The sequence below is a fragment of the Chroicocephalus ridibundus genome, chromosome 2, assembly GCF_963924245.1.
Source record: "Chroicocephalus ridibundus chromosome 2, bChrRid1.1, whole genome shotgun sequence".
NCBI classification, from domain to species: domain Eukaryota; kingdom Metazoa; phylum Chordata; class Aves; order Charadriiformes; family Laridae; genus Chroicocephalus; species Chroicocephalus ridibundus.
Genome location: NC_086285.1, coordinates 1173916 through 1185509, shown reverse-complemented (window position 1 = coordinate 1185509; position 11594 = coordinate 1173916).

Genomic DNA, 11594 nt, shown 5'->3' with positions numbered 1-11594 from the left:
GGAAGGGGCTTGAAGATCTCCCCAGAACCTTCTCTTCTCCAGAATGCATTCGTCATGTGGCCGATACAATATGCCACGGGACAGTGGGATATTTGGGAGGGGTCCATTATTCCCTTAATATTTCCTATTACGTTATTACCACATTTGATGGCTGCTGAGCGTTAATTTGGCACTCTCAAAGGGCAAGCCACAGTAGTTCCCAGCTAGCAGCTGAGCAGCAACGGCAAATTTCCAGCCTGTAACCACAAACATCCACATTATTTAGTGTTATTTTTGCTCCCATGCCTGAATTAGCATTTTCTTTTGGCGCTGAAGTCACCTTTCCATTTCATTGCCCCGCCTAAGCTTTTGTAACCTTTGATTTTCATAACATAGACGAGGATTGCGCGGTTGAGGGGAGACGTGCCGGAGCCCGGGATGTGCCAAGGTGTCTGGAGAGAAGATGCACCAGCGTTGCACTGTCTGTGAGCATTAGGGGGCATCAAACGATGCTAATAAGTGGCAAGTGCGGAGCAAGAGAGAGGAGACGCCTGCGTAGTTTAGTGTGGGCCTCCTCGGAACCACAAATTATCACTGCTGCAGGTTTAGGAGGTTGAATCAATGGGAGAAGGGGACAAGGCCGTGGAAGAGAGGTCTCCTGAGGGCCACCACCGGCTCGGGAAGTCCCTGAGCTGCGAATTACTGGGGTCTGTGAGAAGAGCTGTGGGAACACATGAGGTGTTTGCCTTGGCCTCCGTCTTCCCTGGCCGTCTGGTTAGGACGACTGTTGTAGAAAAGGCAGTGGGCTGTATGGATATTTGGTTGAACCATTGCAGCTGTTCTCTCTTTATTTCCTATGTCCATATGGGTGTTATCTGTAAAATTTATCATCCCGTTCTCCATCCCTTCTCCAGAGTATTTAAGAATATGCTGGATAAACCAGGTCCCAGCCCGGACCCTGAGATATCCCGTCTGTAATCTCTCTTCCTTGCAGAAACCGATCATTTATGTCAGCCCTTTGCTTCCTGTCTTTTAACCAGTTGTTTAGCTGTGAAAAGACTTCCTCTCTTACCCTTTGATGGCTTCATTTCTGTAAAAGCTTTAGCTGAAAGCTTCTTTAAATGTCCAAATCGCTTTGCTTTTGTTTTCCTACCCTTTCACAGAGCTGGGAACCTGGGTCTGGTCTCAGGGAGTCCAGTAACCAGCTCAGTCCCTGCTCTGTGTTGGTGCAGCCAGAGCCTTAATTCCTTCGCCGCCCTTTGAAATAGTCTGGCTCCTGGCCTCCCAGTTCACATGGTTTGTCTGCAGAGCCCCATTCTGCGGCACAGACGACCGCAAAGGGAGTTCACAGACCGAGAGGAACCTGGAGTTGTTCCTACCTGGGAGCTCTCTCTAGGGCTGCATTTGTATGCTGGCGAATATGCCATTTTCAGACCACCTTTTGTCTGCACTGTCGCGTTTGTCTCTCTGTAGCGCTTCCCTTCCAGCTCCTTCAGGAGCCGCAGAGCCCTACATGCCTTGTAAATGAAATGTAAAATCCTCTCTTTTTCTCTTTGCAGTGGGAAGGGGACCAAAACCGCATGCAAAGTACAGCTGCATCTCTCAAAACACCTCTTGTCCTTCTTAATATATTCCTTCTCACATTTCGTGACTTGTTACCGCGCGAAGGCAGTGAGAATTTCGCTGTTAAAACTGTTGCCCCTTCCCTCCCATCTGCTTCATGCTTATTTGCAGGATTTACAATGCAGCAAACCTTGTAAGTGTTGCATAGTGGAGCCATATGGCATCCATAGGTAACAATGCTGCTTACAATTAAGCTCCTCTGCTATGCCAGACCAGTGGGCAAAATGCAATTCATTACCAAGAGTAGAAAAAAACCCCAACAACTGAACAAATCAAAACAATTAATCTTGTGGTGTTTGAGGTAATTCCCAAGAATTCGGCAGGGAAGGTTAACTAAAAGCACCTTCTTGAGGTGAGTGTGTGGAAAATGTTTTTTAGGGAGAAGACGCTTAGATTTACCTCCTTTGATTATCCCTTTCTGGCGACAGAGATGCCTGCGTTCCTTATTTTCGTGCTACCCGGGATATTCCCGTCCCTTCGGATTTTAATGCACAAATCAAATTACACCACAGCAACAGGAGCGTACCAAAGTGGGAGGGTTTTCTTGCCTCCAAATAACTCCGTTGTTGCTGATATAATGCTAAATGCTTTAGTAATGCTTTGAGTCATAAAAGCTTGTTAGTGCTTTGAGGCCAGGGAAGGTTAATGAGAGAGCAGATGTTGGGCTGAGTCAATGGCCAGCTAAGAAAAGGAATGGGCAAGTTGTCCCTTTAACTCAGCTTGTGTTCGGGGGGATAAATTCAGCCCGCTCAATGCTCGGGCCTTGACATGGCAAAAAGCAGCTGGAAGGAATAATGGATGAGCTGAACCAGGTGCCGAATTTCTCTGAAGAAATGCAAGAGCCAGACTTTGAAAAGAATTTCTAAGCCAGCGGGTCCCTCCCCGTGACAGCCCGTGGCAAGAGGGAGCGTGGAGCCCAGCGCGAGAGGCAGGGCTGCTCTCCCGGGGTGGCTGCTGCCGGCTCCTGCCATTGTCACTGTTACTCAGACATGTCACCCGGCCGTAACCTCGGTCCTCACCCCTCTGCCGTTAACAGCAGCTCTTTTCTATAGGAAAACATGGGGGAAACTGGTTTCTTTTTATCGCCCTAGTGGTGCGGACATCTGACTTATTTTTTTCCACCTCATCTACGCCTTGCGAATTGTCTACGCTTCGAAAATAGCAGCAAACAGCAGAGCTGGTAACGTACGACTCCTGATATCAAACATTGCTGCCTGCCGTTGTGTTTGGACCTGTTCTTCCCACTTTTGGCAGTTAACACATCTCCCCCCATTCCCACTGGGAGCCAGGTTAGGTATTACACTGCCCGGCACAGGACCTCGTAGTCTTCCTCGGGGACTGGCTCAGAAATACAGAGGATAAAATTGCCAAGAAGCACTTGGGGAGCAGAGTGAGGGGTGTTGGTTTCCATGTTCCTGTCTCCTTTAGCTTGGCAGCGGTTGGGAAAATCACTACTGACGAAAGAGAGTCCTGCGGGTGTTTACAAAGCCTCTAGTCTGTGATTCCCTGAGGCCACGGATCGTAGAATCATAGAACGGTTTGGGTTGGGCTGCAGGGACAAAGCGCCCAGGGAGGAGACGGGGAAAATAAATATGAATTTAGATGCCTGAGGATGCGGTAAAACAGCCGGGACACCTGAGCTGCCTTTAAAAGACAAAAGAAAAACACAGAACAGCTTCCGTGCCTACGTCTCCCTCTTTTTACCTTCTCCTTATGCTGGTTGCATGAAGCCAGGAAGCCGGTTATACACTACAGGGTGCGTTATTCTCATGTCTAGGTATTTGTTGTTCTGGAAAGATTTTATGGAGGACTGATATGACTGGGACAGAAGAAATACAAGGTAAATAGAGAAAACAGATAGGAAGGGCAACGATTTGTATTCTTTCCCATTTCAAAATCTTACTTTTTGCCTATTTGCATGCATATATAGATATGTATCCCTCTGTGTATGCAGCAACTATTTAAAATGTAGGAGAAAATGATTAAGAATTGCCGTTCTGTCAGCCCCAAGTGAAGATGAAGCTCATAAACCTGCTTTGCAGAGGCAAGGACTCTGGCGGAGGGATGGAAGAGGAGGCCTGACATTTCTGATGAGAAAAAAGCAGAAGCATCGCGGGATCACTGAGCATAAGACTGGAGGGACCCGGAGAGGTCGTGTAGATAGAGCAACACCTGCCACCAGGCAAAATCAGCTCAACTTAAACCTTTCCTGACAGATGTTTGTCCGACCTGTTCTTAGAAACCCTCAGCGACGATGACTCTGCACCCTCTCTTGGCATTTCTTTCCCGGCGCCTCGTTATCCCCACTTTATACACCTGCTGCTAATGTCGAACCTAAGTATCCTTTGCTACATTTAACCGTGGATTGTTTGCTGATTGCCGGTGGCTGTGAAGAATAATTTACTGCATTCATAAAGCAAGGGGGAGAGAAAAAAAAAAAAAAAAAAGAGTTTTGATTCAATTTTCAGGTCACCTTTAAAATTCACTTTACCATTTCGAAGCAAAATGCCTGCTGGCTCTCCACGAGGGGTCTCCAGGCCTTTTCCAGCAGAGACTGAAAAATCCGCAGGAAACGTGCTGAAACCAGTGGGGGTCTGGCAGCAAAGTCGTCTCGGCGGGGAACCGCCGAGATCCTGAGGATGGCTGCGAGCAAAATGGGATGAAAGCAGGCAGAGAAAACGCGGTCCTTCTCCGCTCCCAGAGGCAGGTGTTTGGCTCTCTGAAGACACCGCGCTGTGCCAGATCCTCTGCCCTTCCCATCCGCTGTCATCCCCTCATCCTTCACACTTCTGATCCTCTCAGAAGTTCCTCATTTTGCCCCATCCCGCTTTTCTTCTTGCCTCTCTCATCATTCCTGCAGCGCTCCCTTCTCGTCCTCCTGACACAGAGCTCTCCCACGGCTCCTTTTTTTCCCGCCCTCTCCTTTTTCTGCCCATCTCACCTACAACAAACTCTCAGCAGCCGGAGGACGATACAGACAACTTCAGAGCTCCACTTCCCCCCTCCACATCCGTACCCATGGCCTCGGTCACCACCCAGAAGCTAGAGCTCCAGAGCTGCAGAAGAATCTCCCCATCTTCTCCCAAATCCTTCCCAAAATCTCCTCTTTTCCAACGTCCGTGCAAAACCCCAGCAAGTTTGGCTCCTCTTGTGCTAAACCCCACTGTCTGCCATGCCAGCCAGTATTGTCTCACTGTTTCTTTGTACTCTTCTACCCAACAGATTGTCTCCATCTGCCGTCTCTTGCCTTGCAGTTAAATTGTGAGCTCTCGGAAGCGAGAACCGTATTTTCATGCTGCGTTTTTGTAGCACCTAGCAAAAGGAGATCTTCATTCAAGACCGAGGCTCCTAGGTGCTTCTGCAGAATGACTTCTAATTCATTTAATGAATGCAAATATTATCCATGGATCTGAGCAATATTCCCGAATCGAGAAATATTGGGGAGTGAATGAAGCAACCAGTTGGGTGTAGAGTCTAGCAGATAGAGGAGCCAGACCAGCTTACGCTTCAGCCCCACCTCCGTCCGTGCGAGGAAGTGGTGCGCTGGAAAACACAGAATGGTAGAAAACGGACCCAGGGGATCGACAATGTCACAGTCTGGCCGTACAGGAGAGTCAGCAATTCTTGTCACACAGAGACACGTTTAACCTGCTCTGGACGACCTCTACAAGGAGAGCTGCCCGCCCTCCCCCAGCAGTCTGTCCTTGTGGTGCTTTCTCCTTCCAGTTAGCAAATGCTTCTAATGTCTCTCTGAACTGTCTCTTCTGGCAACTGAAGTTCATCATCTGAAATTCACCTTTTTTGGGGGGTTCTTTTGACATGTCACCACAGACCCCGCCTTTTTGAAGAAGTCCCTTAGACCCTTGGAGACTGTTCTCGTGGTCTTCAGTCCTCCACACTGCCCACCCCACCCCACGGAGGCTGTCTCTTCTGGATCTCTCATCTCTCTTCTTTCTTCCCCTGAACCATTTCCCATGGGACGCATCTTTCCTGACGTGGCATCCCTCAAACCAGACCCAGTCTCGTAAAACCTTATCCATATAAACCTTATACTATACCTAGTAGATCTGAGGTGGCCTTAACTGGTTTTCTAAGTACCGTAGGACGAAGTTCAGAAAATACCTAACCAATCTGTGTACGCGATTTTGTACCCTCATTTATTGCAGTTAACGCTCTCTCGGTGGAGAGCACAGTGTCTTATTTATTGTGCTAGGCACCTTGCTTGCATTTTTAAAGACTGGTTTTAAAAAAACCCACCAGCGAAACCCTTGAATTCTCAGCCTCCTTTGTCAGCTGCCTTCCTTCTTCACTGGGGCCGGACCAACGCTCCCTTGCTCGTTCTCCTGCTGCTGCAGTCTTTTCTTCTTCCTCCTAATGATGCTCGCTATTTCCATCTCAATTTGTGCCTTGGCCTTTCTGATGTTTCCCCACACGCTTATGCTACTCTTATAACCATCCTTAGTACTTTGACCTAGTTCCCACTTTCTGTAAACTTTTTTCCTTGAGCCTGAGGTCAGTGAGGACCTTGGCGACGGAGCCAACCTGGTTCCTCCTACGTTTCCTATTGGGATGGCTTGTCTGTGTGTTGTTTGCATCGTTTCTTTGAAGAACTGCCAGTTTCCTTCACTCCTTTCACCTTTAAACGTGCCTCCCATGAGATCTCACTTACCAGTTCTCCAGCCGTCTCAGGGTCCCTTGTCTTTATTTCCCTTTTCTTCCACATCCCTTCACGAGGGTTCTGAGCTTGGGCACCCCCCGGTCGGTCCCTGCCAAGTCGCCTCCTGCCTTTACGTTTCAAATCAGGCTCTGGCGGCTGGTCCCCGTCGCTGCCCGCAAGTGTGCTGGGCTGCCTGCGCCCTGCTCTCTCCTTCTCCCAGCAGAACCAGTTCACCCAGACCTGGTGCTTGTCGGTGTGGCACAAAGCAGTGGCAAACAGGGGCTGCCGCGGTTACAGCCATCCCCAGCCCTTCGCTCGCGCCAGCGAACGCACGCCCAGCTCTTCCTTCCCACACTGAGCATTTTACAGTTTAGGAAGTTAAGAGGATTTTGCTTTTCTCCTCTCTTTAAATCCACCGCGGAGTCAGTTTAATGCTGGATTCGCTCCCTGTTACAGTGAGACTGAGAATAATGGAGTAATTGGCATTTCCCAGCACTAAATACTGAGATCCCGATGCTTTCCCTGCACATAGCAGGGAAGAGCTCCTACGAGACAGGAGGCGTCCCGGTGATGGCAGGAAGACCTGAATGTTGGCAAAGATGCTCCCACAAACTCCCCACGGTGACCTACAGGACATGTCCTCTCCCAGATGTGCCTCACCGCCCACCTTTGGCTCACCGGGAAGAATCCTGAGCTCCCCGTGCAGTGATCCTGTGCTGGGAGTTTTAGAACCATAGAATTTGGGTTGGGAGGGACTTTTAAAGACCATTTAGTCCAACCTCCTGCCATGGGCAGGGACATCTTCAACCAGACCAGATTGCTCAGAGCCCCGTCCAACCTGACCTGGAATGTTTCCAGCGATGGGGCATCTCCCACCTCTCTGGGCAACCGGGCCCAGGTCTCACCACCGTCAGCATAAAAAATTTCTTCTGTGTATTTAGCCTAAATCCCCCCACTTTTAATTTAAAACCATCACCCCTTGTCCTGTCGCAACAGGCCCTGCTAAAAAGCATGTCCCCATCTTTCTTAGAAGCCCCCTTGAAGTTGGGTCAGCAGAGCAGCTCCCAGGGATGGTCCAGGTGGGTCAGGAGGGTTTGGGAAGGGTTCCTCAAGCCTCACCCTCCTTTCCCTGGTCCTGGGAGGCTGGAGGTGGGACAGCAAGGGTGGGATTCAGCTGACCGCATGTAGAAGTGTACGACCAGAGCACGTCTGGGCCGCAGCTATGGTCAAAGGGAGCCAGACCGAACCGTGGTGGAGGATGTGGGTGAGTTAAACACTAACCAAGGGGAAAGGAGGCGACCAGCCTCATCTTCCAAATGTTCCTCAAAGCCCGGGGATGTTGGGCACGGCTTGGGATGCTCACAGCCTGCCGAGGACCACGGAGCCGTTGCTCCGAGCCCTTCTCCCCTCCTTCACCAGAGCTCAGGCGGTGAATCGGGACTCCGGCTGTTTTGTTTCAGGCAGCCGGAGCTCGTCAAAAGGAAGAAAGGCCCCTTGTCTCGGGGTCGCGGCTCTAATCCTGTTATGTGTCTGCGAGAGAAAAGAGGACGACGGAGCGAGGAGGGCAGACCCGGTGCCGATGCCAATTCCCTTCCCTTCGCACCCCGCGTCCCGTGCCAGCCCTCGCCCGGCCACAAAAGGCCACCTCCCCTCCCCGGCAAACTAACCAAGCATTTAAATTTAATAGCTGTCCGCAACCTCGCCGTTTCAAAGCGATTAGGGGTTTGATTAAAGCCCATGTGTTGCTTTGCTGGCTGGGAGGCAAATTCCTCCACAGGGCCCATGAAATCGGCTCTGGTGACTGGCACGGCACACGGCGGATGCTCCTCGCTGTCGTCCCCCCCCCCGCTTTCCCCGTGTCAGACCAGGGAGCCCAGCCCCTCGGGTAACCCTGGCTGTCCCCCTCCGTCCCCATGGTGCACCCACGCGTGCTAAACCGTGCTCCTCCCTCCTTCGGTGCTCCAGCAAAGGCAGAGCAGGAGGAGAGCCCGCGGGCTGGGGATGTGCCGTCACCCAGGGGGGGACACCGAGGCACGGCGAGGGATGCTGACCCCGGAGTGAGATGGGGCTCCAGGGCTCATGGACATCTGGAATGAGACGGGGAACGGAGGTTGTGTCTTCATGTGGAAAACGGGAGTGCGGCCGGTAGGTGAGTAGGGTCCGGAGCAGGGGGCACAGCCAGGAGGGGGATTATGGGGGTCAGACCCAGACCCCAGAGCAGAGGGACGGGGGGACAAATACCACCCGCCACTCTCTAACGTGTATTATGAACAGGAGCATCTTTAGACGTGCTTAAATCTTTGTGACCCAATTTTGCCCTGAATCCTGATAAGTCCCTGCAGCCGGTGTGGGGGAGCAGCTGCAGCCAAGTGCTGGGCTGAGGATGACACCTGTCCCCCCGACTCTTCCTCGCGTCCCCCCCACTGCTCTTAAACGAGGGGTAACACCGAGGAGTTGCCACCCCAGGTTTCGGAGAGGCTGGTCCCCCACTGCCCACCTTAACCACGTGTTGGGCTCATCCCACAGGGCAAAAAATGGGTGGCGAAGGACAAGCAACCCCAGTTGCCACCTTCCCCACCTGGGAGGTTCCCAAGGTGGGCACTTCCATGTTGAGCCAGGGCGGATGCACGATGGAGGGGCTGGGATGGGATGGAGGGGCTGTGCCATGTCACCTTCACTTCCAAGGTGGGATCATCCGTGATGGAGGGGCTGTGCCGTGTCAGCCTCACCTCCAAGGTGGCACCACCTGGGATGGAGGGGCTGTGCCATGCCAGCCTCACCTCCAAGGTGGGACCATCCATGATGGAGGGGCTGTGCCATGTCACCTTCACTTCCAAGGTGGCACCATCTGGGATGGAGGGGCTGTGCTGTGCCAGCCTCACCTCCAAGGTGGGACCATCCATGATGGAGGGGCTGTGCCATGTCACCTTCACTTCCAAGGTGGCACCATCTGGGATGGAGGGGCTGTGCTGTGCCAGCCTCACCTCCAAGGTGGGACCATCCATGATGGAGGGGCTGTGCCATGTCACCTTCACTTCCAAGGTGGCACCATCTGGGATGGAGGGGCTGTGCTGTGCCAGCCTCACCTCCAAGGTGGGACCATCCATGATGGAGGGGCTGTGCCATGACAGCCTCACCTCCAAGGTGGGACCATCCATGATGGAGGGGCTGTGCCATGACAGCCTCACCTCCAAGGTGGGACCATCCATGATGGAGGGGCTGTGCCATGCCAGCCTCACCTCCAAGGTGGGACCATGTATGATGTAGGGGCTGTGCTGTGCCAGACTTACCTCCAAGGTGGCACCATCTGGGATGGAGGGGCTGTGCCATGTCACCTTCACTTCCAAGGTGGCCACCGTCTGTGATGGAGGGGCTGTGCCGTGCCAGCCTCACCTCCAAGGTGGTCACTATCCATGATGGAGGGGCTGTGCCATGTCACTTTCACTTCCAAGGCGGGACTATCTGTGATGGAGGGGTTGTGCCGTGCCAGCCTCACCTCCAAGGTGGTCACCATCCATGATGGAGGGGCTGTGCCATGTCACCTTCACTTCCAAAGTGGGACCATCCAGGATGGAGTGGCTGCACTGTGCCCAGCAAAACAGGGATGAGGTTTCTCTGGCTGGTGAAGGGACCAGCATTACACCGGCTGCTTCTTCCCTGCAAAGGGGATTTTCTTCTCTCCCCAGGCAGCGTCCAGCTGGACCTGCAGGCGCCGTCGGGAAGGATCCCAGTGAGGAGTCGAGAGTTTCCAGAGCCCACCATGCAGCTGGATATTCGCTGGTTGGACTCGCTCCTCATCCGCCCCATCCCACCCCGCGTCTTCCTGCATCCAGCCCCGCCGACTCCCTCCAAGGGCAGCTGGAGACGTGGGGTGGCCTCCCCCATCCCCGCAGAGCCCTTTCCCTCCACCTCCCCATGGCCCTGCAGGCGTTTCTCACCTACAACCCCATGTCATTCCCGATCTCCTCCACCATCCCCTTCCTTACACGTGTCCGTAGCCATTTCTTCTTCTCTTCCTCCTCATACACAATTACGGGTCCTCTCCCTCCTGCCATAGCGATGCTCATCCCACTCCGGCTCCCTTTCCCTCCCACCCAGTCCCACGGGAAGCTCACACACAACATCTGCCCGTGCCGGGGACAGTCTGCCTTTCCATGAGGTTTTTTTGGGCATCGGCATCTCCTCTCCGCTTGGCCGGGCTCCTGCTCCCCCAGCGCGTCACTCTCCCCCCCGGGCTTGGCCCCAGCCATCTTTTATTGCTGTGTCCCTGCTCCCCTGCTGCTTTATCCATGATTTTACCTGTCGTACAGCTCCGTGCTGGAAGGGGAACAGCAAAACCCGAAGCCACGATGGTGCCGGCCAGCGGCTCGCTCCGCTTTGGATGACCCCCGGGATCGGCTGCCGGCTCCCACCACCACCCCTCGTATTTTAATCTCCCCAAGTGAGCTGAGAATTAATTATTTAGCAGCTGGTGGAAATCATCGGCACCGTCTAAAACACGCCGAGCTGCGGCTTTAGCTCCTACCTGCCCTGGGGAGATCGCCGGCCGCGTCCCTGATGCGTGGCACGCTTAATATTGTATGTTGATTAATTGCTTCGTTTCCTCTCTCCCGAGGAGCCATGAGTTCTGGCTCGTGGGTGAATCCGTCTCTGGAAGAAATCAGTTCCTGCGGGAAGCAGGACGGAGCCGCGGCCGGAGGGGAGGGCGGTGGGAGTGTTGGGGTTCCCCAGGGAGAAAATCCCCACCTTGGTCCCAGGGCGATGACAATCGGGGAGGGGGGGCGGGGAGCTGCTTCTGATTTACACCGTCAGAAGGCGGGCCAGCATCACTGAAGCCGCCAGGGGTTTTGCCAGATGGAAACGAGGAGGTGAGAGGGGACAAACCCGGGGTATTTTGCCCCCAAATCCCCCTGACATCCCATCGAAAGGCAGTTGTTTGGGCAGGAGGTGGCCGGGAACACGCCGTCGGGTGACGGCTACACTCCCAAGGTGGGGGGACCCCATGGTGGGGACAGGGATGGAGCAGACCCAGACACCTCCACCAAACAGCCCAGGGTGTCCCGTCTGCCCCCCCGAGCGTCGCCGGGATGGCAGAGTCCCCGCTCTGGTGGGACGCGTTGTACCCCTGACCCGGCAGAGCCGGGGAGGTGCCTGGGGGAGGGGGCACCAGGCACCCTCCACCCCCCCCCCGGGGGTGATGCTCAGACGGGACCCTGGGGCAGCAGGGACCGAGGACCTGCTCCGTGTGTGTGTGTGTGTGTCAGGAGATCGCAGGCACCGGCAAGAGGCTTAACTTTTAAAAAAAAAAAAAAGTTTTATTTCAAGATTTTCCTTT